Source organism: Gasterosteus aculeatus, chromosome 2 (genome assembly GCF_964276395.1).
Source record: "Gasterosteus aculeatus chromosome 2, fGasAcu3.hap1.1, whole genome shotgun sequence".
In the NCBI taxonomy this organism is placed as follows: Eukaryota; Metazoa; Chordata; class Actinopteri; order Perciformes; family Gasterosteidae; genus Gasterosteus; species Gasterosteus aculeatus.
In genome coordinates, this window is record NC_135689.1 from 23,569,147 (window position 1) to 23,587,295 (window position 18,149).

An 18,149-nucleotide genomic window follows, 5' to 3' on the forward strand; every position below is an offset into this window, starting at 1 on the left:
AGGACATACAGTTGCTTACGGCCATACCTCTCTGGCTCCGCCTGATCTCGTCTGATCTCAGAAGCTAAGCAGAGTAGGGCCTGGTTAGTACTTGGATGGAAGACCGCCTGGGAATCCCAGGTGCCGTAAGCTTTTTCATTTCTATCTGTAAAAGACACAGAGAAGGCCTTAGAAAGTGACTCCATTTCATTGTCAAAACTACAAAACCTTTGACACATTTTAAAAGATTAGGTAGAGGACATACAGTTGCTTACGGCCATACCTCTCTGGCTCCGCCTGATCTCGTCTGATCTCAGAAGCTAAGCAGAGTAGGGCCTGGTTAGTACTTGGATGGAAGACCGCCTGGGAATCCCAGGTGCCGTAAGCTTTTTCATTTCTCTCTCTGGAAGAAATCGAGAAGGCATTAGAAAGTGACTCCTTTTTCATTATCAAAACTCCAAAACCTTTGACACATTTTAAAAGATTAGGAAGAGGACATACAGTTGCTTACGGCCATACCTCTCTTGCTCCGCCTGATCTCGTCTGATCTCAGAAGCTAAGCAGAGTAGGGCCTGGTTAGTACTTGGATGGAAGACCGCCTGGGAATCCCAGGTGCCGTAAGCTTTTTCATTTCTATCTGTAAAAGACACAGAGAAGGCCTTAGAAAGTGACTCCATTTCATTGTCAAAACTACAAAACCTTTGACACATTTTAAAAGATTAGGTAGAGGACATACAGTTGCTTACGGCCATACCTCTCTGGCTCCGCCTGATCTCGTCTGATCTCAGAAGCTAAGCAGAGTAGGGCCTGGTTAGTACTTGGATGGAAGACCGCCTGGGAATCCCAGGTGCCGTAAGCTTTTTCATTTCTCTCTCTGGAAGAAATTGAGAAGGCATTAGAAAGTGAATCCTTTTTCATTATCAAAACTCCAAAACCTTTGACACATTTTAAAATATTAGGAAGAGGACATACAGTTGCTTACGGCCATACCTCTCTGGCTCCGCCTGATCTCGTCTGATCTCAGAAGCTAAGCAGAGTAGGGCCTGGTTAGTACTTGGATGGAAGACCGCCTGGGAATCCCAGGTGCCGTAAGCTTTTTCATTTCTCTCTCTGGAAGAAATCGAGAAGGCATTAGAAAGTGACTCCTTTTTCATTATCAAAACTCCAAAACCTTTGACACATTTTAAAAGATTAGGAAGAGGACATACAGTTGCTTACGGCCATACCTCTCTTGCTCCGCCTGATCTCGTCTGATCTCAGAAGCTAAGCAGAGTAGGGCCTGGTTAGTACTTGGATGGAAGACCGCCTGGGAATCCCAGGTGCCGTAAGCTTTTTCATTTCTATCTGTAAAAGACACAGAGAAGGCCTTAGAAAGTGACTCCATTTCATTGTCAAAACTACAAAACCTTTGACACGTTTTAAAAGATTAGGAAGAGGACATACAGTTGCTTACGGCCATACCTCTCTGGCTCCGCCTGATCTCGTCTGATCTCAGAAGCTAAGCAGAGTAGGGCCTGGTTAGTACTTGGATGGAAGACCGCCTGGGAATCCCAGGTGCCGTAAGCTTTTTCAATTCTATCTGTAAAAGACACAGAGAAGGCCTTAGAAAGTGACTCCATTTAATTGTCAAAACTACAAAACCTTTGACACATTTTAAAAGATTAGGTAGAGGACATACAGTTGCTTACGGCCATACCTCTCTGGCTCCGCCTGATCTCGTCTGATCTCAGAAGCTAAGCAGAGTAGGGCCTGGTTAGTACTTGGATGGAAGACCGCCTGGGAATCCCAGGTGCCGTAAGCTTTTTCATTTCTCTCTCTGGAAGAAATTGAGAAGGCATTAGAAAGTGAATCCTTTTTCATTATCAAAACTCCAAAACCTTTGACACATTTTAAAAGATTAGGAAGAGGACATACAGTTGCTTACGGCCATACCTCTCTGGCTCCGCCTGATCTCGTCTGATCTCAGAAGCTAAGCAGAGTAGGGCCTGGTTAGTACTTGGATGGAAGACCGCCTGGGAATCCCAGGTGCCGTAAGCTTTTTCATTTCTCTCTCTGGAAGAAATCGAGAAGGCATTAGAAAGTGACTCCTTTTTCATTATCAAAACTCCAAAACCTTTGACACATTTTAAAAGATTAGGAAGAGGACATACAGTTGCTTACGGCCATACCTCTCTGGCTCCGCCTGATCTCGTCTGATCTCAGAAGCTAAGCAGAGTAGGGCCTGGTTAGTACTTGGATGGAAGACCGCCTGGGAATCCCAGGTGCCGTAAGCTTTTTCATTTCTCTCTCTGGAAGAAATCGAGAAGGCATTAGAAAGTGACTCCTTTTTCATTATCAAAACTCCAAAACCTTTGACACATTTTAAAAGATTAGGAAGAGGACATACAGTTGCTTACGGCCATACCTCTCTGGCTCCGCCTGATCTCGTCTGATCTCAGAAGCTAAGCAGAGTAGGGCCTGGTTAGTACATGGATGGAAGACCGCCTGGGAATCCCAGGTGCCGTAAGCTTTTTCAATTCTATTTGTAAAAGACACAGAGAAGGCCTTAGAAAGTGAATCCTTTTTCATTATCAAAACTCCAAAACCTTTGACACATTTTAAAATATTAGGAAGAGGACATACAGTTGCTTACGGCCATACCTCTCTGGCTCCGCCTGATCTCGTCTGATCTCAGAAGCTAAGCAGAGTAGGGCCTGGTTAGTACTTGGATGGAAGACCGCCTGGGAATCCCAGGTGCCGTAAGCTTTTTCATTTCTCTCTCTGGAAGAAATCGAGAAGGCATTAGAAAGTGACTCCTTTTTCATTATCAAAACTCCAAAACCTTTGACACATTTTAAAAGATTAGGAAGAGGACATACAGTTGCTTACGGCCATACCTCTCTGGCTCCGCCTGATCTCGTCTGATCTCAGAAGCTAAGCAGAGTAGGGCCTGGTTAGTACTTGGATGGAAGACCGCCTGGGAATCCCAGGTGCCGTAAGCTTTTTCATTTCTATCTGTAAAAGACACAGAGAAGGCCTTAGAAAGTGACTCCATTTCATTGTCAAAACTACAAAACCTTTGACACATTTTAAAAGATTAGGAAGAGGACATACAGTTGCTTACGGCCATACCTCTCTGGCTCCGCCTGATCTCGTCTGATCTCAGAAGCTAAGCAGAGTAGGGCCTGGTTAGTACTTGGATGGAAGACCGCCTGGGAATCCCAGGTGCCGTAAGCTTTTTCATTTCTCTCTCTGGAAGAAATTGAGAAGGCATTAGAAAGTGAATCCTTTTTCATTATCAAAACTCCAAAACCTTTGACACATTTTAAAAGATTAGGAAGAGGACATACAGTTGCTTACGGCCATACCTCTCTGGCTCCGCCTGATCTCGTCTGATCTCAGAAGCTAAGCAGAGTAGGGCCTGGTTAGTACTTGGATGGAAGACCGCCTGGGAATCCCAGGTGCCGTAAGCTTTTTCATTTCTCTCTCTGGAAGAAATCGAGAAGGCATTAGAAAGTGACTCCTTTTTCATTATCAAAACTCCAAAACCTTTGACACATTTTAAAAGATTAGGAAGAGGACATACAGTTGCTTACGGCCATACCTCTCTTGCTCCGCCTGATCTCGTCTGATCTCAGAAGCTAAGCAGAGTAGGCCCTGGTTAGTACTTGGATGGAAGACCGCCTGGGAATCCCAGGTGCCGTAAGCTTTTTCATTTCTATCTGTAAAAGACACAGAGAAGGCCTTAGAAAGTGACTCCATTTCATTGTCAAAACTACAAAACCTTTGACACGTTTTAAAAGATTAGGAAGAGGACATACAGTTGCTTACGGCCATACCTCTCTGGCTCCGCCTGATCTCGTCTGATCTCAGAAGCTAAGCAGAGTAGGGCCTGGTTAGTACTTGGATGGAAGACCGCCTGGGAATCCCAGGTGCCGTAAGCTTTTTCAATTCTATCTGTAAAAGACACAGAGAAGGCCTTAGAAAGTGAATCCATTTAATTGTCAAAACTACAAAACCTTTGACACATTTTAAAAGATTAGGTAGAGGACATACAGTTGCTTACGGCCATACCTCTCTGGCTCCGCCTGATCTCGTCTGATCTCAGAAGCTAAGCAGAGTAGGGCCTGGTTAGTACTTGGATGGAAGACCGCCTGGGAATCCCAGGTGCCGTAAGCTTTTTCATTTCTCTCTCTGGAAGAAATTGAGAAGGCATTAGAAAGTGAATCCTTCTTCATTATCAAAACTCCAAAACCTTTGACACATTTTAAAAGATTAGGAAGAGGACATACAGTTGCTTACGGCCATACCTCTCTGGCTCCGCCTGATCTCGTCTGATCTCAGAAGCTAAGCAGAGTAGGGCCTGGTTAGTACTTGGATGGAAGACCGCCTGGGAATCCCAGGTGCCGTAAGCTTTTTCATTTCTCTCTCTGGAAGAAATCGAGAAGGCATTAGAAAGTGACTCCTTTTTCATTATCAAAACTCCAAAACCTTTGACACATTTTAAAAGATTAGGAAGAGGACATACAGTTGCTTACGGCCATACCTCTCTGGCTCCGCCTGATCTCGTCTGATCTCAGAAGCTAAGCAGAGTAGGGCCTGGTTAGTACTTGGATGGAAGACCGCCTGGGAATCCCAGGTGCCGTAAGCTTTTTCATTTCTCTCTCTGGAAGAAATCGAGAAGGCATTAGAAAGTGACTCCTTTTTCATTATCAAAACTCCAAAACCTTTGACACATTTTAAAAGATTAGGAAGAGGACATACAGTTGCTTACGGCCATACCTCTCTGGCTCCGCCTGATCTCGTCTGATCTCAGAAGCTAAGCAGAGTAGGGCCTGGTTAGTACATGGATGGAAGACCGCCTGGGAATCCCAGGTGCCGTAAGCTTTTTCAATTCTATTTGTAAAAGACACAGAGAAGGCCTTAGAAAGTGAATCCTTTTTCATTATCAAAACTCCAAAACCTTTGACACATTTTAAAATATTAGGAAGAGGACATACAGTTGCTTACGGCCATACCTCTCTGGCTCCGCCTGATCTCGTCTGATCTCAGAAGCTAAGCAGAGTAGGGCCTGGTTAGTACTTGGATGGAAGACCGCCTGGGAATCCCAGGTGCCGTAAGCTTTTTCATTTCTCTCTCTGGAAGAAATCGAGAAGGCATTAGAAAGTGACTCCTTTTTCATTATCAAAACTCCAAAACCTTTGACACATTTTAAAAGATTAGGAAGAGGACATACAGTTGCTTACGGCCATACCTCTCTGGCTCCGCCTGATCTCGTCTGATCTCAGAAGCTAAGCAGAGTAGGGCCTGGTTAGTACTTGGATGGAAGACCGCCTGGGAATCCCAGGTGCCGTAAGCTTTTTCATTTCTATCTGTAAAAGACACAGAGAAGGCCTTAGAAAGTGACTCCATTTCATTGTCAAAACTACAAAACCTTTGACAAGTTTTAAAAGATTAGGAAGAGGACATACAGTTGCTTACGGCCATACCTCTCTGGCTCCGCCTGATCTCGTCTGATCTCAGAAGCTAAGCAGAGTAGGGCCTGGTTAGTACTTGGATGGAAGACCGCCTGGGAATCCCAGGTGCCGTAAGCTTTTTCAATTCTATCTGTAAAAGACACAGAGAAGGCCTTAGAAAGTGACTCCATTTAATTGTCAAAACTACAAAACCTTTGACACATTTTAAAAGATTAGGTAGAGGACATACAGTTGCTTACGGCTATACCTCTCTGGCTCCGCCTGATCTCGTCTGATCTCAGAAGCTAAGCAGAGTAGGGCCTGGTTAGTACTTGGATGGAAGACCGCCTGGGAATCCCAGGTGCCGTAAGCTTTTTCAATTCTATCTGTAAAAGACACAGAGAAGGCCTTAGAAAGTGACTCCATTTAATTGTCAAAACTACAAAACCTTTGACACATTTTAAAAGATTAGGAAGAGGACATACAGTTGCTTACGGCCATACCTCTCTGGCTCAGCCTGATCTCGTCTGATCTCAGAAGCTAAGCAGAGTAGGGCCTGGTTAGTACTTGGATGGAAGACCGCCTGGGAATCCCAGGTGCCGTAAGCTTTTTCATTTCTCTCTCTGGAAGAAATCGAGAAGGCATTAGAAAGTGACTCCTTTTTCATTATCAAAACTCCAAAACCTTTGACACATTTTAAAAGATTAGGAAGAGGACATACAGTTGCTTACGGCCATACCTCTCTGGCTCCGCCTGATCTCGTCTGATCTCAGAAGCTAAGCAGAGTAGGGCCTGGTTAGTACTTGGATGGAAGACCGCCTGGGAATCCCAGGTGCCGTAAGCTTTTTCATTTCTATCTGTAAAAGACACAGAGAAGGCCTTAGAAAGTGACTCCATTTCATTGTCAAAACTACAAAACCTTTGACAAGTTTTAAAAGATTAGGAAGAGGACATACAGTTGCTTACGGCCATACCTCTCTGGCTCCGCCTGATCTCGTCTGATCTCAGAAGCTAAGCAGAGTAGGGCCTGGTTAGTACTTGGATGGAAGACCGCCTGGGAATCCCAGGTGCCGTAAGCTTTTTCAATTCTATCTGTAAAAGACACAGAGAAGGCCTTAGAAAGTGACTTCATTTAATTGTCAAAACTACAAAACCTTTGACACATTTTAAAAGATTAGGTAGAGGACATACAGTTGCTTACGGCCATACCTCTCTGGCTCCGCCTGATCTCGTCTGATCTCAGAAGCTAAGCAGAGTAGGGCCTGGTTAGTACTTGGATGGAAGACCGCCTGGGAATCCCAGGTGCCGTAAGCTTTTTCATTTCTCTCTCTGGAAGAAATTGAGAAGGCATTAGAAAGTGAATCCTTTTTCATTATCAAAACTCCAAAACCTTTGACACATTTTAAAAGATTAGGAAGAGGACATACAGTTGCTTACGGCCATACCTCTCTGGCTCCGCCTGATCTCGTCTGATCTCAGAAGCTAAGCAGAGTAGGGCCTGGTTAGTACTTGGATGGAAGACCGCCTGGGAATCCCAGGTGCCGTAAGCTTTTTCAATTCTATTTGTAAAAGACACAGAGAAGGCCTTAGAAAGTGAATCCTTTTTCATTGTCAAAACTACAAAACCTTTGACACATTTTAAAAGATTAGGTAGAGGACATACAGTTGCTTACGGCCATACCTCTCTGGCTCCGCCTGATCTCGTCTGATCTCAGAAGCTAAGCAGAGTAGGGCCTGGTTAGTACTTGGATGGAAGACCGCCTGGGAATCCCAGGTGCCGTAAGCTTTTTCATTTCTCTCTCTGGAAGAAATTGAGAAGGCATTAGAAAGTGAATCCTTTTTCATTATCAAAACTCCAAAACCTTTGACACATTTTAAAATATTAGGAAGAGGACATACAGTTGCTTACGGCCATACCTCTCTGGCTCCGCCTGATCTCGTCTGATCTCAGAAGCTAAGCAGAGTAGGGCCTGGTTAGTACTTGGATGGAAGACCGCCTGGGAATCCCAGGTGCCGTAAGCTTTTTCATTTCTCTCTCTGGAAGAAATCGAGAAGGCATTAGAAAGTGACTCCTTTTTCATTATCAAAACTCCAAAACCTTTGACACATTTTAAAAGATTAGGAAGAGGACATACAGTTGCTTACGGCCATACCTCTCTTGCTCCGCCTGATCTCGTCTGATCTCAGAAGCTAAGCAGAGTAGGGCCTGGTTAGTACTTGGATGGAAGACCGCCTGGGAATCCCAGGTGCCGTAAGCTTTTTCAATTCTATCTGTAAAAGACACAGAGAAGGCCTTAGAAAGTGACTCCATTTAATTGTCAAAACTACAAAACCTTTGACACATTTTAAAAGATTAGGAAGAGGACATACAGTTGCTTACGGCCATACCTCTCTGGCTCCGCCTGATCTCGTCTGATCTCAGAAGCTAAGCAGAGTAGGGCCTGGTTAGTACTTGGATGGAAGACCGCCTGGGAATCCCAGGTGCCGTAAGCTTTTTCATTTCTATCTGTAAAAGACACAGAGAAGGCCTTAGAAAGTGACTCCATTTCATTGTCAAAACTACAAAACCTTTGACACATTTTAAAATATTAGGAAGAGGACATACAGTTGCTTACGGCCATACCTCTCTGGCTCCGCCTGATCTCGTCTGATCTCAGAAGCTAAGCAGAGTAGGGCCTGGTTAGTACTTGGATGGAAGACCGCCTGGGAATCCCAGGTGCCGTAAGCTTTTTCATTTCTCTCTCTGGAAGAAATTGAGAAGGCATTAGAAAGTGAATCCTTTTTCATTATCAAAACTCCAAAACCTTTGACACATTTTAAAATATTAGGAAGAGGACATACAGTTGCTTACGGCCATACCTCTCTGGCTCCGCCTGATCTCGTCTGATCTCAGAAGCTAAGCAGAGTAGGGCCTGGTTAGTACTTGGATGGAAGACCGCCTGGGAATCCCAGGTGCCGTAAGCTTTTTCATTTCTCTCTCTGGAAGAAATCGAGAAGGCATTAGAAAGTGACTCCTTTTTCATTATCAAAACTCCAAAACCTTTGACACATTTTAAAAGATTAGGAAGAGGACATACAGTTGCTTACGGCCATACCTCTCTGGCTCCGCCTGATCTCGTCTGATCTCAGAAGCTAAGCAGAGTAGGGCCTGGTTAGTACTTGGATGGAAGACCGCCTGGGAATCCCAGGTGCCGTAAGCTTTTTCAATTCTATCTGTAAAAGACACAGAGAAGGCCTTAGAAAGTGACTCCATTTAATTGTCAAAACTACAAAACCTTTGACACATTTTAAAAGATTAGGTAGAGGACATACAGTTGCTTACGGCCATACCTCTCTGGCTCCGCCTGATCTCGTCTGATCTCAGAAGCTAAGCAGAGTAGGGCCTGGTTAGTACTTGGATGGAAGACCGCCTGGGAATCCCAGGTGCCGTAAGCTTTTTCATTTCTCTCTCAGGAAGAAATTGAGAAGGCATTAGAAAGTGACTCCTTTTTCATTATCAAAACTCCAAAACCTTTGACACATTTTAAAATATTAGGAAGAGGACATACAGTTGCTTACGGCCATACCTCTCTGGCTCCGCCTGATCTCGTCTGATCTCAGAAGCTAAGCAGAGTAGGGCCTGGTTAGTACTTGGATGGAAGACCGCCTGGGAATCCCAGGTGCCGTAAGCTTTTTCATTTCTATCTGTAAAAGACACAGAAAAGGCCTTAGAAAGTGACTCCATTTCATTGTCAAAACTACAAAACCTTTGACACATTTTAAAAGATTAGGTAGAGGACATACAGTTGCTTACGGCCATACCTCTCTGGCTCCGCCTGATCTCGTCTGATCTCAGAAGCTAAGCAGAGTAGGGCCTGGTTAGTACTTGGATGGAAGACCGCCTGGGAATCCCAGGTGCCGTAAGCTTTTTCATTTCTCTCTCTGGAAGAAATTGAGAAGGCATTAGAAAGTGAATCCTTTTTCATTATCAAAACTCCAAAACCTTTGACACATTTTAAAATATTAGGAAGAGGACATACAGTTGCTTACGGCCATACCTCTCTGGCTCCGCCTGATCTCGTCTGATCTCAGAAGCTAAGCAGAGTAGGGCCTGGTTAGTACTTGGATGGAAGACCGCCTGGGAATCCCAGGTGCCGTAAGCTTTTTCATTTCTCTCTCTGGAAGAAATCGAGAAGGCATTAGAAAGTGACTCCTTTTTCATTATCAAAACTCCAAAACCTTTGACACATTTTAAAAGATTAGGAAGAGGACATACAGTTGCTTACGGCCATACCTCTCTTGCTCCGCCTGATCTCGTCTGATCTCAGAAGCTAAGCAGAGTAGGGCCTGGTTAGTACTTGGATGGAAGACCGCCTGGGAATCCCAGGTGCCGTAAGCTTTTTCATTTCTATCTGTAAAAGACACAGAGAAGGCCTTAGAAAGTGACTCCATTTCGTTGTCAAAACTACAAAACCTTTGACACGTTTTAAAAGATTAGGAAGAGGACATACAGTTGCTTACGGCCATACCTCTCTGGCTCCGCCTGATCTCGTCTGATCTCAGAAGCTAAGCAGAGTAGGGCCTGGTTAGTACTTGGATGGAAGACCGCCTGGGAATCCCAGGTGCCGTAAGCTTTTTCAATTCTATCTGTAAAAGACACAGAGAAGGCCTTAGAAAGTGACTCCATTTAATTGTCAAAACTACAAAACCTTTGACACATTTTAAAAGATTAGGTAGAGGACATACAGTTGCTTACGGCCATACCTCTCTGGCTCCGCCTGATCTCGTCTGATCTCAGAAGCTAAGCAGAGTAGGGCCTGGTTAGTACTTGGATGGAAGACCGCCTGGGAATCCCAGGTGCCGTAAGCTTTTTCATTTCTCTCTCTGGAAGAAATTGAGAAGGCATTAGAAAGTGAATCCTTTTTCATTATCAAAACTCCAAAACCTTTGACACATTTTAAAATATTAGGAAGAGGACATACAGTTGCTTACGGCCATACCTCTCTGGCTCCGCCTGATCTCGTCTGATCTCAGAAGCTAAGCAGAGTAGGGCCTGGTTAGTACTTGGATGGAAGACCGCCTGGGAATCCCAGGTGCCGTAAGCTTTTTCATTTCTATCTGTAAAAGACACAGAGAAGGCCTTAGAAAGTGACTCCATTTAATTGTCAAAACTACAAAACCTTTGACACGTTTTAAAAGATTAGGAAGAGGACATACAGTTGCTTACGGCCATACCTCTCTGGCTCCGCCTGATCTCGTCTGATCTCAGAAGCTAAGCAGAGTAGGGCCTGGTTAGTACTTGGATGGAAGACCGCCTGGGAATCCCAGGTGCCGTAAGCTTTTTCATTTCTCTCTCTGGAAGAAATCGAGAAGGCATTAGAAAGTGACTCCTTTTTCATTATCAAAACTCCAAAACCTTTGACACATTTTAAAAGATTAGGAAGAGGACATACAGTTGCTTACGGCCATACCTCTCTGGCTCCGCCTGATCTCGTCTGATCTCAGAAGCTAAGCAGAGTAGGGCCTGGTTAGTACTTGGATGGAAGACCGCCTGGGAATCCCAGGTGCCGTAAGCTTTTTCAATTCTATCTGTAAAAGACACAGAGAAGGCCTTAGAAAGTGACTCCATTTAATTGTCAAAACTACAAAACCTTTGACACATTTTAAAAGATTAGGTAGAGGACATACAGTTGCTTACGGCCATACCTCTCTGGCTCCGCCTGATCTCGTCTGATCTCAGAAGCTAAGCAGAGTAGGGCCTGGTTAGTACTTGGATGGAAGACCGCCTGGGAATCCCAGGTGCCGTAAGCTTTTTCAATTCTATCTGTAAAAGACACAGAGAAGGCCTTAGAAAGTGACTCCATTTAATTGTCAAAACTACAAAACCTTTGACACATTTTAAAAGATTAGGTAGAGGACATACAGTTGCTTACGGCCATACCTCTCTGGCTCCGCCTGATCTCGTCTGATCTCAGAAGCTAAGCAGAGTAGGGCCTGGTTAGTACTTGGATGGAAGACCGCCTGGGAATCCCAGGTGCCGTAAGCTTTTTCATTTCTCTCTCTGGAAGAAATCGAGAAGGCATTAGAAAGTGACTCCTTTTTCATTATCAAAACTCCAAAACCTTTGACACATTTTAAAAGATTAGGAAGAGGACATACAGTTGCTTACGGCCATACCTCTCTGGCTCCGCCTGATCTCGTCTGATCTCAGAAGCTAAGCAGAGTAGGGCCTGGTTAGTACTTGGATGGAAGACCGCCTGGGAATCCCAGGTGCCGTAAGCTTTTTCATTTCTCTCTCTGGAAGAAATCGAGAAGGCATTAGAAAGTGACTCCTTTTTCATTATCAAAACTCCAAAACCTTTGACACATTTTAAAAGATTAGGAAGAGGACATACAGTTGCTTACGGCCATACCTCTCTGGCTCCGCCTGATCTCGTCTGATCTCAGAAGCTAAGCAGAGTAGGGCCTGGTTAGTACTTGGATGGAAGACCGCCTGGGAATCCCAGGTGCCGTAAGCTTTTTCAATTCTATTTGTAAAAGACACAGAGAAGGCCTTAGAAAGTGACTCCATTTAATTGTCAAAACTACAAAACCTTTGACACATTTTAAAAGATTAGGTAGAGGACATACAGTTGCTTACGGCCATACCTCTCTGGCTCCGCCTGATCTCGTCTCATCTCAGAAGCTAAGCAGAGTAGGGCCTGGTTAGTACTTGGATGGAAGACCGCCTGGGAATCCCAGGTGCCGTAAGCTTTTTCAATTCTATCTGTAAAAGACACAGAGAAGGCCTTAGAAAGTGACTCCATTTAATTGTCAAAACTACAAAACCTTTGACACGTTTTAAAAGATTAGGTAGAGGACATACAGTTGCTTACGGCCATACCTCTCTGGCTCCGCCTGATCTCGTCTGATCTCAGAAGCTAAGCAGAGTAGGGCCTGGTTAGTACTTGGATGGAAGACCGCCTGGGAATCCCAGGTGCCGTAAGCTTTTTCATTTCTCTCTCTGGAAGAAATTGAGAAGGCATTAGAAAGTGAATCCTTTTTCATTATCAAAACTCCAAAACCTTTGACACATTTTAAAATATTAGGAAGAGGACATACAGTTGCTTACGGCCATACCTCTCTGGCTCCGCCTGATCTCGTCTGATCTCAGAAGCTAAGCAGAGTAGGGCCTGGTTAGTACTTGGATGGAAGACCGCCTGGGAATCCCAGGTGCCGTAAGCTTTTTCATTTCTATCTGTAAAAGACACAGAGAAGGCCTTAGAAAGTGACTCCATTTCATTGTCAAAACTACAAAACCTTTGACACATTTTAAAAGATTAGGTAGAGGACATACAGTTGCTTACGGCCATACCTCTCTGGCTCCGCCTGATCTCGTCTGATCTCAGAAGCTAAGCAGAGTAGGGCCTGGTTAGTACTTGGATGGAAGACCGCCTGGGAATCCCAGGTGCCGTAAGCTTTTTCATTTCTCTCTCTGGAAGAAATTGAGAAGGCATTAGAAAGTGAATCCTTTTTCATTATCAAAACTCCAAAACCTTTGACACATTTTAAAATATTAGGAAGAGGACATACAGTTGCTTACGGCCATACCTCTCTGGCTCCGCCTGATCTCGTCTGATCTCAGAAGCTAAGCAGAGTAGGGCCTTGTTAGTACTTGGATGGAAGACCGCCTGGGAATCCCAGGTGCCGTAAGCTTTTTCAATTCTATCTGTAAAAGACACAGAGAAGGCCTTAGAAAGTGACTCCATTTAATTGTCAAAACTACAAAACCTTTGACACATTTTAAAAGATTAGGTAGAGGACATACAGTTGCTTACGGCCATACCTCTCTGGCTCCGCCTGATCTCGTCTGATCTCAGAAGCTAAGCAGAGTAGGGCCTGGTTAGTACTTGGATGGAAGACCGCCTGGGAATCCCAGGTGCCGTAAGCTTTTTCATTTCTCTCTCTGGAAGAAATTGAGAAGGCATTAGAAAGTGAATCCTTTTTCATTATCAAAACTCCAAAACCTTTGACACATTTTAAAATATTAGGAAGAGGACATACAGTTGCTTACGGCCATACCTCTCTGGCTCCGCCTGATCTCGTCTGATCTCAGAAGCTAAGCAGAGTAGGGCCTGGTTAGTACTTGGATGGAAGACCGCCTGGGAATCCCAGGTGCCGTAAGCTTTTTCATTTCTCTCTCTGGAAGAAATTGAGAAGGCATTAGAAAGTGAATCCTTTTTCATTATCAAAACTCCAAAACCTTTGACACATTTTAAAATATTAGGAAGAGGACATACAGTTGCTTACGGCCATACCTCTCTGGCTCCGCCTGATCTCGTCTGATCTCAGAAGCTAAGCAGAGTAGGGCCTGGTTAGTACTTGGATGGAAGACCGCCTAGGAATCCCAGGTGCCGTAAGCTTTTTCATTTCTCTCTCTGGAAGAAATCGAGAAGGCATTAGAAAGTGACTCCTTTTTCATTATCAAAACTCCAAAACCTTTGACACATTTTAAAAGATTAGGAAGAGGACATACAGTTGCTTACGGCCATACCTCTCTGGCTCCGCCTGATCTCGTCTGATCTCAGAAGCTAAGCAGAGTAGGGCCTGGTTAGTACTTGGATGGAAGACCGCCTGGGAATCCCAGGTGCCGTAAGCTTTTTCATTTCTATCTGTAAAAGACACAGAGAAGGCCTTAGAAAGTGACTCCATTTCATTGTCAAAACTACAAAACCTTTGACACGTTTTAAAAGATTAGGAAGAGGACATACAGTTGCTTACGGCCATACCTCTCTGGCTCCGCCTGATCTCGTCTGATCTCAGAAGCTAAGCAGAGTAGGGCCTGGTTAGTACTTGGATGGAAGACCGCCTGGGAATCCCAGGTGCCGTAAGCTTTTTCAATTCTATCTGTAAAAGACACAGAGAAGGCCTTAGAAAGTGACTCCATTTAATTGTCAAAACTACAAAACCTTTGACACATTTTAAAAGATTAGGTAGAGGACATACAGTTGCTTACGGCCATACCTCTCTGGCTCCGCCTGATCTCGTCTGATCTCAGAAGCTAAGCAGAGTAGGGCCTGGTTAGTACTTGGATGGAAGACCGCCTGGGAATCCCAGGTGCCGTAAGCTTTTTCATTTCTCTCTCTGGAAGAAATCGAGAAGGCATTAGAAAGTGACTCCTTTTTCATTATCAAAACTCCAAAACCTTTGACACATTTTAAAAGATTAGGAAGAGGACATACAGTTGCTTACGGCCATACCTCTCTGGCTCCGCCTGATCTCGTCTGATCTCAGAAGCTAAGCAGAGTAGGGCCTGGTTAGTACTTGGATGGAAGACCGCCTGGGAATCCCAGGTGCCGTAAGCTTTTTCATTTCTCTCTCTGGAAGAAATCGAGAAGGCATTAGAAAGTGACTCCTTTTTCATTATCAAAACTCCAAAACCTTTGACACATTTTAAAAGATTAGGAAGAGGACATACAGTTGCTTACGGCCATACCTCTCTGGCTCCGCCTGATCTCGTCTGATCTCAGAAGCTAAGCAGAGTAGGGCCTGGTTAGTACTTGGATGGAAGACCGCCTGGGAATCCCAGGTGCCGTAAGCTTTTTCAATTCTATCTGTAAAAGACACAGAGAAGGCCTTAGAAAGTGACTCCATTTAATTGTCAAAACTACAAAACCTTTGACACATTTTAAAAGATTAGGTAGAGGACATACAGTTGCTTACGGCCATACCTCTCTGGCTCCGCCTGATCTCGTCTGATCTCAGAAGCTAAGCAGAGTAGGGCCTGGTTAGTACTTGGATGGAAGACCGCCTGGGAATCCCAGGTGCCGTAAGCTTTTTCATTTCTCTCTCTGGAAGAAATCGAGAAGGCATTAGAAAGTGACTCCTTTTTCATTATCAAAACTCCAAAACCTTTGACACATTTTAAAAGATTAGGAAGAGGACATACAGTTGCTTACGGCCATACCTCTCTGGCTCCGCCTGATCTCGTCTGATCTCAGAAGCTAAGCAGAGTAGGGCCTGGTTAGTACTTGGATGGAAGACCGCCTGGGAATCCCAGGTGCCGTAAGCTTTTTCATTTCTCTCTCTGGAAGAAATCGAGAAGGCATTAGAAAGTGACTCCTTTTTCATTATCAAAACTCCAAAACCTTTGACACATTTTAAAAGATTAGGAAGAGGACATACAGTTGCTTACGGCCATACCTCTCTGGCTCCGCCTGATCTCGTCTGATCTCAGAAGCTAAGCAGAGTAGGGCCTGGTTAGTACTTGGATGGAAGACCGCCTGGGAATCCCAGGTGCCGTAAGCTTTTTCAATTCTATTTGTAAAAGACACAGAGAAGGCCTTAGAAAGTGACTCCATTTAATTGTCAAAACTCCAAAACCTTTGACACATTTTAAAAGATTAGGTAGAGGACATACAGTTGCTTACGGCCATACCTCTCTGGCTCCGCCTGATCTCGTCTCATCTCAGAAGCTAAGCAGAGTAGGGCCTGGTTAGTACTTGGATGGAAGACCGCCTGGGAATCCCAGGTGCCGTAAGCTTTTTCAATTCTATCTGTAAAAGACACAGAGAAGGCCTTAGAAAGTGACTCCATTTAATTGTCAAAACTACAAAACCTTTGACACGTTTTAAAAGATTAGGTAGAGGACATACAGTTGCTTACGGCCATACCTCTCTGGCTCCGCCTGATCTCGTCTGATCTCAGAAGCTAAGCAGAGTAGGGCCTGGTTAGTACTTGGATGGAAGACCGCCTGGGAATCCCAGGTGCCGTAAGCTTTTTCATTTCTCTCTCTGGAAGAAATTGAGAAGGCATTAGAAAGTGAATCCTTTTTCATTATCAAAACTCCAAAACCTTTGACACATTTTAAAATATTAGGAAGAGGACATACAGTTGCTTACGGCCATACCTCTCTGGCTCCGCCTGATCTCGTCTGATCTCAGAAGCTAAGCAGAGTAGGGCCTGGTTAGTACTTGGATGGAAGACCGCCTGGGAATCCCAGGTGCCGTAAGCTTTTTCATTTCTATCTGTGAAAGACACAGAGAAGGCCTTAGAAAGTGACTCCATTTCATTGTCAAAACTACAAAACCTTTGACACATTTTAAAAGATTAGGTAGAGGACATACAGTTGCTTACGGCCATACCTCTCTGGCTCCGCCTGATCTCGTCTGATCTCAGAAGCTAAGCAGAGTAGGGCCTGGTTAGTACTTGGATGGAAGACCGCCTGGGAATCCCAAGTGCTGTAAGCTTTTTCATTTCTCTCTCTGGAAGAAATCGAGAAGGCATTAGAAAGTGAATCCTTTTTCATTATCAAAACTCCAAAACCTTTGACACATTTTAAAATATTAGGAAGAGGACATACAGTTGCTTACGGCCATACCTCTCTGGCTCCGCCTGATCTCGTCTGATCTCAGAAGCTAAGCAGAGTAGGGCCTGGTTAGTACTTGGATGGAAGACCGCCTGGGAATCCCAGGTGCCGTAAGCTTTTTCATTTCTCTCTCTGGAAGAAATCGAGAAGGCATTAGAAAGTGACTCCTTTTTCATTATCAAAACTCCAAAACCTTTGACACATTTTAAAAGATTAGGAAGAGGACATACAGTTGCTTACGGCCATACCTCTCTGGCTCCGCCTGATCTCGTCTGATCTCAGAAGCTAAGCAGAGTAGGGCCTGGTTAGTACTTGGATGGAAGACCGCCTGGGAATCCCAGGTGCCGTAAGCTTTTTCATTTCTATCTGTAAAAGACACAGAGAAGGCCTTAGAAAGTGACTCCATTTCATTGTCAAAACTACAAAACCTTTGACACGTTTTAAAAGATTAGGAAGAGGACATACAGTTGCTTACGGCCATACCTCTCTGGCTCCGCCTGATCTCGTCTGATCTCAGAAGCTAAGCAGAGTAGGGCCTGGTTAGTACTTGGATGGAAGACCGCCTGGGAATCCCAGGTGCCGTAAGCTTTTTCAATTCTATCTGTAAAAGACACAGAGAAGGCCTTAGAAAGTGACTCCATTTAATTGTCAAAACTACAAAACCTTTGACACATTTTAAAAGATTAGGTAGAGGACATACAGTTGCTTACGGCCATACCTCTCTGGCTCCGCCTGATCTCGTCTGATCTCAGAAGCTAAGCAGAGTAGGGCCTGGTTAGTACTTGGATGGAAGACCGCCTGGGAATCCCAGGTGCCGTAAGCTTTTTCATTTCTCTCTCTGGAAGAAATCGAGAAGGCATTAGAAAGTGACTCCTTTTTCATTATCAAAACTCCAAAACCTTTGACACATTTTAAAAGATTAGGAAGAGGACATACAGTTGCTTACGGCCATACCTCTCTGGCTCCGCCTGATCTCGTCTGATCTCAGAAGCTAAGCAGAGTAGGGCCTGGTTAGTACTTGGATGGAAGACCGCCTGGGAATCCCAGGTGCCGTAAGCTTTTTCATTTCTCTCTCTGGAAGAAATCGAGAGGGCATTAGAAAGTGACTCCTTTGTCATTATCAAAACTCCAAAACCTTTGACACATTTTAAAAGATTAGGAAGAGGACATACAGTTGCTTACGGCCATACCTCTCTGGCTCCGCCTGATCTCGTCTGATCTCAGAAGCTAAGCAGAGTAGGGCCTGGTTAGTACTTGGATGGAAGACCGCCTGGGAATCCCAGGTGCCGTAAGCTTTTTCAATTCTATTTGTAAAAGACACAGAGAAGGCCTTAGAAAGTGACTCCATTTAATTGTCAAAACTACAAAACCTTTGACACATTTTAAAAGATTAGGTAGAGGACATACAG

The 18,149-nt window shown here is 44.4% G+C and overlaps 77 non-coding genes across 77 annotated transcripts; all 77 read left to right on the plus strand.

Annotated features, from left to right (window-relative positions):
- The first annotated feature begins 13 nt into the window (after positions 1-13).
- Positions 14-132, plus strand: LOC144404150 (5S ribosomal RNA). The gene has a single exon (XR_013466090.1). It is a non-coding gene; the product is annotated as a 5S ribosomal RNA (ribosomal RNA).
- A 116-nt stretch (positions 133-248) lies between these two features.
- On the plus strand, positions 249-367 carry LOC144404151 (5S ribosomal RNA). The gene has a single exon (XR_013466091.1). It is a non-coding gene; the product is annotated as a 5S ribosomal RNA (ribosomal RNA).
- A 117-nt stretch (positions 368-484) lies between these two features.
- LOC144397317 (5S ribosomal RNA) lies at positions 485-603 on the plus strand. Its single transcript, XR_013459462.1, has one exon. It is a non-coding gene; the product is annotated as a 5S ribosomal RNA (ribosomal RNA).
- Positions 604-719: 116 nt separating this feature from the next.
- On the plus strand, positions 720-838 carry LOC144404152 (5S ribosomal RNA). The gene has a single exon (XR_013466092.1). It is a non-coding gene; the product is annotated as a 5S ribosomal RNA (ribosomal RNA).
- Positions 839-955: 117 nt separating this feature from the next.
- LOC144404153 (5S ribosomal RNA) lies at positions 956-1,074 on the plus strand. The gene has a single exon (XR_013466093.1). It is a non-coding gene; the product is annotated as a 5S ribosomal RNA (ribosomal RNA).
- A 117-nt stretch (positions 1,075-1,191) lies between these two features.
- On the plus strand, positions 1,192-1,310 carry LOC144397318 (5S ribosomal RNA). Its single transcript, XR_013459463.1, has one exon. It is a non-coding gene; the product is annotated as a 5S ribosomal RNA (ribosomal RNA).
- A 116-nt stretch (positions 1,311-1,426) lies between these two features.
- On the plus strand, positions 1,427-1,545 carry LOC144404154 (5S ribosomal RNA). The gene has a single exon (XR_013466094.1). It is a non-coding gene; the product is annotated as a 5S ribosomal RNA (ribosomal RNA).
- Positions 1,546-1,661: 116 nt separating this feature from the next.
- LOC144404156 (5S ribosomal RNA) lies at positions 1,662-1,780 on the plus strand. The gene has a single exon (XR_013466096.1). It is a non-coding gene; the product is annotated as a 5S ribosomal RNA (ribosomal RNA).
- A 117-nt stretch (positions 1,781-1,897) lies between these two features.
- Positions 1,898-2,016, plus strand: LOC144404157 (5S ribosomal RNA). Its single transcript, XR_013466097.1, has one exon. It is a non-coding gene; the product is annotated as a 5S ribosomal RNA (ribosomal RNA).
- Positions 2,017-2,133: 117 nt separating this feature from the next.
- LOC144404158 (5S ribosomal RNA) lies at positions 2,134-2,252 on the plus strand. Its single transcript, XR_013466098.1, has one exon. It is a non-coding gene; the product is annotated as a 5S ribosomal RNA (ribosomal RNA).
- Positions 2,253-2,369: 117 nt separating this feature from the next.
- LOC144398460 (5S ribosomal RNA) lies at positions 2,370-2,488 on the plus strand. The gene has a single exon (XR_013460607.1). It is a non-coding gene; the product is annotated as a 5S ribosomal RNA (ribosomal RNA).
- Positions 2,489-2,605: 117 nt separating this feature from the next.
- On the plus strand, positions 2,606-2,724 carry LOC144404159 (5S ribosomal RNA). Its single transcript, XR_013466099.1, has one exon. It is a non-coding gene; the product is annotated as a 5S ribosomal RNA (ribosomal RNA).
- Positions 2,725-2,841: 117 nt separating this feature from the next.
- LOC144404160 (5S ribosomal RNA) lies at positions 2,842-2,960 on the plus strand. The gene has a single exon (XR_013466100.1). It is a non-coding gene; the product is annotated as a 5S ribosomal RNA (ribosomal RNA).
- A 116-nt stretch (positions 2,961-3,076) lies between these two features.
- Positions 3,077-3,195, plus strand: LOC144404161 (5S ribosomal RNA). Its single transcript, XR_013466101.1, has one exon. It is a non-coding gene; the product is annotated as a 5S ribosomal RNA (ribosomal RNA).
- Positions 3,196-3,312: 117 nt separating this feature from the next.
- On the plus strand, positions 3,313-3,431 carry LOC144404162 (5S ribosomal RNA). Its single transcript, XR_013466102.1, has one exon. It is a non-coding gene; the product is annotated as a 5S ribosomal RNA (ribosomal RNA).
- Positions 3,432-3,548: 117 nt separating this feature from the next.
- On the plus strand, positions 3,549-3,667 carry LOC144399390 (5S ribosomal RNA). The gene has a single exon (XR_013461535.1). It is a non-coding gene; the product is annotated as a 5S ribosomal RNA (ribosomal RNA).
- A 116-nt stretch (positions 3,668-3,783) lies between these two features.
- On the plus strand, positions 3,784-3,902 carry LOC144404163 (5S ribosomal RNA). The gene has a single exon (XR_013466103.1). It is a non-coding gene; the product is annotated as a 5S ribosomal RNA (ribosomal RNA).
- A 116-nt stretch (positions 3,903-4,018) lies between these two features.
- Positions 4,019-4,137, plus strand: LOC144404164 (5S ribosomal RNA). Its single transcript, XR_013466104.1, has one exon. It is a non-coding gene; the product is annotated as a 5S ribosomal RNA (ribosomal RNA).
- Positions 4,138-4,254: 117 nt separating this feature from the next.
- On the plus strand, positions 4,255-4,373 carry LOC144404165 (5S ribosomal RNA). The gene has a single exon (XR_013466105.1). It is a non-coding gene; the product is annotated as a 5S ribosomal RNA (ribosomal RNA).
- Positions 4,374-4,490: 117 nt separating this feature from the next.
- Positions 4,491-4,609, plus strand: LOC144404167 (5S ribosomal RNA). The gene has a single exon (XR_013466107.1). It is a non-coding gene; the product is annotated as a 5S ribosomal RNA (ribosomal RNA).
- A 117-nt stretch (positions 4,610-4,726) lies between these two features.
- On the plus strand, positions 4,727-4,845 carry LOC144398461 (5S ribosomal RNA). The gene has a single exon (XR_013460608.1). It is a non-coding gene; the product is annotated as a 5S ribosomal RNA (ribosomal RNA).
- Positions 4,846-4,962: 117 nt separating this feature from the next.
- LOC144404168 (5S ribosomal RNA) lies at positions 4,963-5,081 on the plus strand. The gene has a single exon (XR_013466108.1). It is a non-coding gene; the product is annotated as a 5S ribosomal RNA (ribosomal RNA).
- A 117-nt stretch (positions 5,082-5,198) lies between these two features.
- Positions 5,199-5,317, plus strand: LOC144404169 (5S ribosomal RNA). The gene has a single exon (XR_013466109.1). It is a non-coding gene; the product is annotated as a 5S ribosomal RNA (ribosomal RNA).
- A 116-nt stretch (positions 5,318-5,433) lies between these two features.
- Positions 5,434-5,552, plus strand: LOC144404170 (5S ribosomal RNA). Its single transcript, XR_013466110.1, has one exon. It is a non-coding gene; the product is annotated as a 5S ribosomal RNA (ribosomal RNA).
- Positions 5,553-5,668: 116 nt separating this feature from the next.
- LOC144397064 (5S ribosomal RNA) lies at positions 5,669-5,787 on the plus strand. Its single transcript, XR_013459209.1, has one exon. It is a non-coding gene; the product is annotated as a 5S ribosomal RNA (ribosomal RNA).
- Positions 5,788-5,903: 116 nt separating this feature from the next.
- On the plus strand, positions 5,904-6,022 carry LOC144398538 (5S ribosomal RNA). Its single transcript, XR_013460685.1, has one exon. It is a non-coding gene; the product is annotated as a 5S ribosomal RNA (ribosomal RNA).
- Positions 6,023-6,139: 117 nt separating this feature from the next.
- LOC144404171 (5S ribosomal RNA) lies at positions 6,140-6,258 on the plus strand. Its single transcript, XR_013466111.1, has one exon. It is a non-coding gene; the product is annotated as a 5S ribosomal RNA (ribosomal RNA).
- Positions 6,259-6,374: 116 nt separating this feature from the next.
- Positions 6,375-6,493, plus strand: LOC144404172 (5S ribosomal RNA). Its single transcript, XR_013466112.1, has one exon. It is a non-coding gene; the product is annotated as a 5S ribosomal RNA (ribosomal RNA).
- Positions 6,494-6,609: 116 nt separating this feature from the next.
- LOC144404173 (5S ribosomal RNA) lies at positions 6,610-6,728 on the plus strand. Its single transcript, XR_013466113.1, has one exon. It is a non-coding gene; the product is annotated as a 5S ribosomal RNA (ribosomal RNA).
- Positions 6,729-6,845: 117 nt separating this feature from the next.
- LOC144404174 (5S ribosomal RNA) lies at positions 6,846-6,964 on the plus strand. Its single transcript, XR_013466114.1, has one exon. It is a non-coding gene; the product is annotated as a 5S ribosomal RNA (ribosomal RNA).
- Positions 6,965-7,081: 117 nt separating this feature from the next.
- Positions 7,082-7,200, plus strand: LOC144404175 (5S ribosomal RNA). The gene has a single exon (XR_013466115.1). It is a non-coding gene; the product is annotated as a 5S ribosomal RNA (ribosomal RNA).
- A 117-nt stretch (positions 7,201-7,317) lies between these two features.
- On the plus strand, positions 7,318-7,436 carry LOC144404176 (5S ribosomal RNA). Its single transcript, XR_013466116.1, has one exon. It is a non-coding gene; the product is annotated as a 5S ribosomal RNA (ribosomal RNA).
- A 117-nt stretch (positions 7,437-7,553) lies between these two features.
- Positions 7,554-7,672, plus strand: LOC144397319 (5S ribosomal RNA). The gene has a single exon (XR_013459465.1). It is a non-coding gene; the product is annotated as a 5S ribosomal RNA (ribosomal RNA).
- A 116-nt stretch (positions 7,673-7,788) lies between these two features.
- On the plus strand, positions 7,789-7,907 carry LOC144404178 (5S ribosomal RNA). Its single transcript, XR_013466118.1, has one exon. It is a non-coding gene; the product is annotated as a 5S ribosomal RNA (ribosomal RNA).
- A 116-nt stretch (positions 7,908-8,023) lies between these two features.
- Positions 8,024-8,142, plus strand: LOC144404179 (5S ribosomal RNA). Its single transcript, XR_013466119.1, has one exon. It is a non-coding gene; the product is annotated as a 5S ribosomal RNA (ribosomal RNA).
- A 117-nt stretch (positions 8,143-8,259) lies between these two features.
- LOC144404180 (5S ribosomal RNA) lies at positions 8,260-8,378 on the plus strand. The gene has a single exon (XR_013466120.1). It is a non-coding gene; the product is annotated as a 5S ribosomal RNA (ribosomal RNA).
- A 117-nt stretch (positions 8,379-8,495) lies between these two features.
- Positions 8,496-8,614, plus strand: LOC144404181 (5S ribosomal RNA). Its single transcript, XR_013466121.1, has one exon. It is a non-coding gene; the product is annotated as a 5S ribosomal RNA (ribosomal RNA).
- Positions 8,615-8,730: 116 nt separating this feature from the next.
- On the plus strand, positions 8,731-8,849 carry LOC144404182 (5S ribosomal RNA). Its single transcript, XR_013466122.1, has one exon. It is a non-coding gene; the product is annotated as a 5S ribosomal RNA (ribosomal RNA).
- Positions 8,850-8,966: 117 nt separating this feature from the next.
- On the plus strand, positions 8,967-9,085 carry LOC144404183 (5S ribosomal RNA). Its single transcript, XR_013466123.1, has one exon. It is a non-coding gene; the product is annotated as a 5S ribosomal RNA (ribosomal RNA).
- Positions 9,086-9,201: 116 nt separating this feature from the next.
- Positions 9,202-9,320, plus strand: LOC144404184 (5S ribosomal RNA). Its single transcript, XR_013466124.1, has one exon. It is a non-coding gene; the product is annotated as a 5S ribosomal RNA (ribosomal RNA).
- Positions 9,321-9,437: 117 nt separating this feature from the next.
- LOC144404185 (5S ribosomal RNA) lies at positions 9,438-9,556 on the plus strand. Its single transcript, XR_013466125.1, has one exon. It is a non-coding gene; the product is annotated as a 5S ribosomal RNA (ribosomal RNA).
- A 117-nt stretch (positions 9,557-9,673) lies between these two features.
- Positions 9,674-9,792, plus strand: LOC144397320 (5S ribosomal RNA). The gene has a single exon (XR_013459466.1). It is a non-coding gene; the product is annotated as a 5S ribosomal RNA (ribosomal RNA).
- A 116-nt stretch (positions 9,793-9,908) lies between these two features.
- On the plus strand, positions 9,909-10,027 carry LOC144404186 (5S ribosomal RNA). The gene has a single exon (XR_013466126.1). It is a non-coding gene; the product is annotated as a 5S ribosomal RNA (ribosomal RNA).
- Positions 10,028-10,143: 116 nt separating this feature from the next.
- LOC144404187 (5S ribosomal RNA) lies at positions 10,144-10,262 on the plus strand. The gene has a single exon (XR_013466127.1). It is a non-coding gene; the product is annotated as a 5S ribosomal RNA (ribosomal RNA).
- Positions 10,263-10,379: 117 nt separating this feature from the next.
- On the plus strand, positions 10,380-10,498 carry LOC144404189 (5S ribosomal RNA). Its single transcript, XR_013466129.1, has one exon. It is a non-coding gene; the product is annotated as a 5S ribosomal RNA (ribosomal RNA).
- A 116-nt stretch (positions 10,499-10,614) lies between these two features.
- LOC144404190 (5S ribosomal RNA) lies at positions 10,615-10,733 on the plus strand. Its single transcript, XR_013466130.1, has one exon. It is a non-coding gene; the product is annotated as a 5S ribosomal RNA (ribosomal RNA).
- A 117-nt stretch (positions 10,734-10,850) lies between these two features.
- LOC144404191 (5S ribosomal RNA) lies at positions 10,851-10,969 on the plus strand. Its single transcript, XR_013466131.1, has one exon. It is a non-coding gene; the product is annotated as a 5S ribosomal RNA (ribosomal RNA).
- Positions 10,970-11,085: 116 nt separating this feature from the next.
- LOC144404192 (5S ribosomal RNA) lies at positions 11,086-11,204 on the plus strand. The gene has a single exon (XR_013466132.1). It is a non-coding gene; the product is annotated as a 5S ribosomal RNA (ribosomal RNA).
- Positions 11,205-11,320: 116 nt separating this feature from the next.
- On the plus strand, positions 11,321-11,439 carry LOC144404193 (5S ribosomal RNA). Its single transcript, XR_013466133.1, has one exon. It is a non-coding gene; the product is annotated as a 5S ribosomal RNA (ribosomal RNA).
- A 117-nt stretch (positions 11,440-11,556) lies between these two features.
- LOC144404194 (5S ribosomal RNA) lies at positions 11,557-11,675 on the plus strand. Its single transcript, XR_013466134.1, has one exon. It is a non-coding gene; the product is annotated as a 5S ribosomal RNA (ribosomal RNA).
- Positions 11,676-11,792: 117 nt separating this feature from the next.
- LOC144404195 (5S ribosomal RNA) lies at positions 11,793-11,911 on the plus strand. The gene has a single exon (XR_013466135.1). It is a non-coding gene; the product is annotated as a 5S ribosomal RNA (ribosomal RNA).
- A 116-nt stretch (positions 11,912-12,027) lies between these two features.
- LOC144399596 (5S ribosomal RNA) lies at positions 12,028-12,146 on the plus strand. The gene has a single exon (XR_013461742.1). It is a non-coding gene; the product is annotated as a 5S ribosomal RNA (ribosomal RNA).
- A 116-nt stretch (positions 12,147-12,262) lies between these two features.
- On the plus strand, positions 12,263-12,381 carry LOC144404196 (5S ribosomal RNA). Its single transcript, XR_013466136.1, has one exon. It is a non-coding gene; the product is annotated as a 5S ribosomal RNA (ribosomal RNA).
- Positions 12,382-12,498: 117 nt separating this feature from the next.
- On the plus strand, positions 12,499-12,617 carry LOC144404197 (5S ribosomal RNA). Its single transcript, XR_013466137.1, has one exon. It is a non-coding gene; the product is annotated as a 5S ribosomal RNA (ribosomal RNA).
- Positions 12,618-12,733: 116 nt separating this feature from the next.
- LOC144404198 (5S ribosomal RNA) lies at positions 12,734-12,852 on the plus strand. The gene has a single exon (XR_013466138.1). It is a non-coding gene; the product is annotated as a 5S ribosomal RNA (ribosomal RNA).
- A 117-nt stretch (positions 12,853-12,969) lies between these two features.
- On the plus strand, positions 12,970-13,088 carry LOC144399067 (5S ribosomal RNA). Its single transcript, XR_013461212.1, has one exon. It is a non-coding gene; the product is annotated as a 5S ribosomal RNA (ribosomal RNA).
- Positions 13,089-13,204: 116 nt separating this feature from the next.
- LOC144404200 (5S ribosomal RNA) lies at positions 13,205-13,323 on the plus strand. Its single transcript, XR_013466140.1, has one exon. It is a non-coding gene; the product is annotated as a 5S ribosomal RNA (ribosomal RNA).
- A 117-nt stretch (positions 13,324-13,440) lies between these two features.
- LOC144404201 (5S ribosomal RNA) lies at positions 13,441-13,559 on the plus strand. The gene has a single exon (XR_013466141.1). It is a non-coding gene; the product is annotated as a 5S ribosomal RNA (ribosomal RNA).
- Positions 13,560-13,676: 117 nt separating this feature from the next.
- LOC144397536 (5S ribosomal RNA) lies at positions 13,677-13,795 on the plus strand. Its single transcript, XR_013459682.1, has one exon. It is a non-coding gene; the product is annotated as a 5S ribosomal RNA (ribosomal RNA).
- Positions 13,796-13,912: 117 nt separating this feature from the next.
- Positions 13,913-14,031, plus strand: LOC144404202 (5S ribosomal RNA). Its single transcript, XR_013466142.1, has one exon. It is a non-coding gene; the product is annotated as a 5S ribosomal RNA (ribosomal RNA).
- A 116-nt stretch (positions 14,032-14,147) lies between these two features.
- LOC144404203 (5S ribosomal RNA) lies at positions 14,148-14,266 on the plus strand. Its single transcript, XR_013466143.1, has one exon. It is a non-coding gene; the product is annotated as a 5S ribosomal RNA (ribosomal RNA).
- A 116-nt stretch (positions 14,267-14,382) lies between these two features.
- LOC144404204 (5S ribosomal RNA) lies at positions 14,383-14,501 on the plus strand. Its single transcript, XR_013466144.1, has one exon. It is a non-coding gene; the product is annotated as a 5S ribosomal RNA (ribosomal RNA).
- Positions 14,502-14,618: 117 nt separating this feature from the next.
- LOC144404205 (5S ribosomal RNA) lies at positions 14,619-14,737 on the plus strand. Its single transcript, XR_013466145.1, has one exon. It is a non-coding gene; the product is annotated as a 5S ribosomal RNA (ribosomal RNA).
- A 117-nt stretch (positions 14,738-14,854) lies between these two features.
- On the plus strand, positions 14,855-14,973 carry LOC144404206 (5S ribosomal RNA). The gene has a single exon (XR_013466146.1). It is a non-coding gene; the product is annotated as a 5S ribosomal RNA (ribosomal RNA).
- Positions 14,974-15,089: 116 nt separating this feature from the next.
- On the plus strand, positions 15,090-15,208 carry LOC144404207 (5S ribosomal RNA). Its single transcript, XR_013466147.1, has one exon. It is a non-coding gene; the product is annotated as a 5S ribosomal RNA (ribosomal RNA).
- Positions 15,209-15,325: 117 nt separating this feature from the next.
- Positions 15,326-15,444, plus strand: LOC144404208 (5S ribosomal RNA). Its single transcript, XR_013466148.1, has one exon. It is a non-coding gene; the product is annotated as a 5S ribosomal RNA (ribosomal RNA).
- Positions 15,445-15,561: 117 nt separating this feature from the next.
- Positions 15,562-15,680, plus strand: LOC144404209 (5S ribosomal RNA). The gene has a single exon (XR_013466149.1). It is a non-coding gene; the product is annotated as a 5S ribosomal RNA (ribosomal RNA).
- Positions 15,681-15,796: 116 nt separating this feature from the next.
- LOC144399597 (5S ribosomal RNA) lies at positions 15,797-15,915 on the plus strand. Its single transcript, XR_013461743.1, has one exon. It is a non-coding gene; the product is annotated as a 5S ribosomal RNA (ribosomal RNA).
- Positions 15,916-16,031: 116 nt separating this feature from the next.
- On the plus strand, positions 16,032-16,150 carry LOC144404211 (5S ribosomal RNA). Its single transcript, XR_013466151.1, has one exon. It is a non-coding gene; the product is annotated as a 5S ribosomal RNA (ribosomal RNA).
- Positions 16,151-16,267: 117 nt separating this feature from the next.
- On the plus strand, positions 16,268-16,386 carry LOC144404212 (5S ribosomal RNA). Its single transcript, XR_013466152.1, has one exon. It is a non-coding gene; the product is annotated as a 5S ribosomal RNA (ribosomal RNA).
- Positions 16,387-16,502: 116 nt separating this feature from the next.
- Positions 16,503-16,621, plus strand: LOC144398999 (5S ribosomal RNA). The gene has a single exon (XR_013461144.1). It is a non-coding gene; the product is annotated as a 5S ribosomal RNA (ribosomal RNA).
- Positions 16,622-16,738: 117 nt separating this feature from the next.
- On the plus strand, positions 16,739-16,857 carry LOC144404213 (5S ribosomal RNA). The gene has a single exon (XR_013466153.1). It is a non-coding gene; the product is annotated as a 5S ribosomal RNA (ribosomal RNA).
- A 117-nt stretch (positions 16,858-16,974) lies between these two features.
- LOC144404214 (5S ribosomal RNA) lies at positions 16,975-17,093 on the plus strand. Its single transcript, XR_013466154.1, has one exon. It is a non-coding gene; the product is annotated as a 5S ribosomal RNA (ribosomal RNA).
- Positions 17,094-17,209: 116 nt separating this feature from the next.
- On the plus strand, positions 17,210-17,328 carry LOC144404215 (5S ribosomal RNA). Its single transcript, XR_013466155.1, has one exon. It is a non-coding gene; the product is annotated as a 5S ribosomal RNA (ribosomal RNA).
- A 116-nt stretch (positions 17,329-17,444) lies between these two features.
- Positions 17,445-17,563, plus strand: LOC144404216 (5S ribosomal RNA). Its single transcript, XR_013466156.1, has one exon. It is a non-coding gene; the product is annotated as a 5S ribosomal RNA (ribosomal RNA).
- A 117-nt stretch (positions 17,564-17,680) lies between these two features.
- On the plus strand, positions 17,681-17,799 carry LOC144404217 (5S ribosomal RNA). Its single transcript, XR_013466157.1, has one exon. It is a non-coding gene; the product is annotated as a 5S ribosomal RNA (ribosomal RNA).
- A 117-nt stretch (positions 17,800-17,916) lies between these two features.
- LOC144404218 (5S ribosomal RNA) lies at positions 17,917-18,035 on the plus strand. Its single transcript, XR_013466158.1, has one exon. It is a non-coding gene; the product is annotated as a 5S ribosomal RNA (ribosomal RNA).
- The last annotated feature ends 114 nt before the right edge of the window (positions 18,036-18,149 follow it).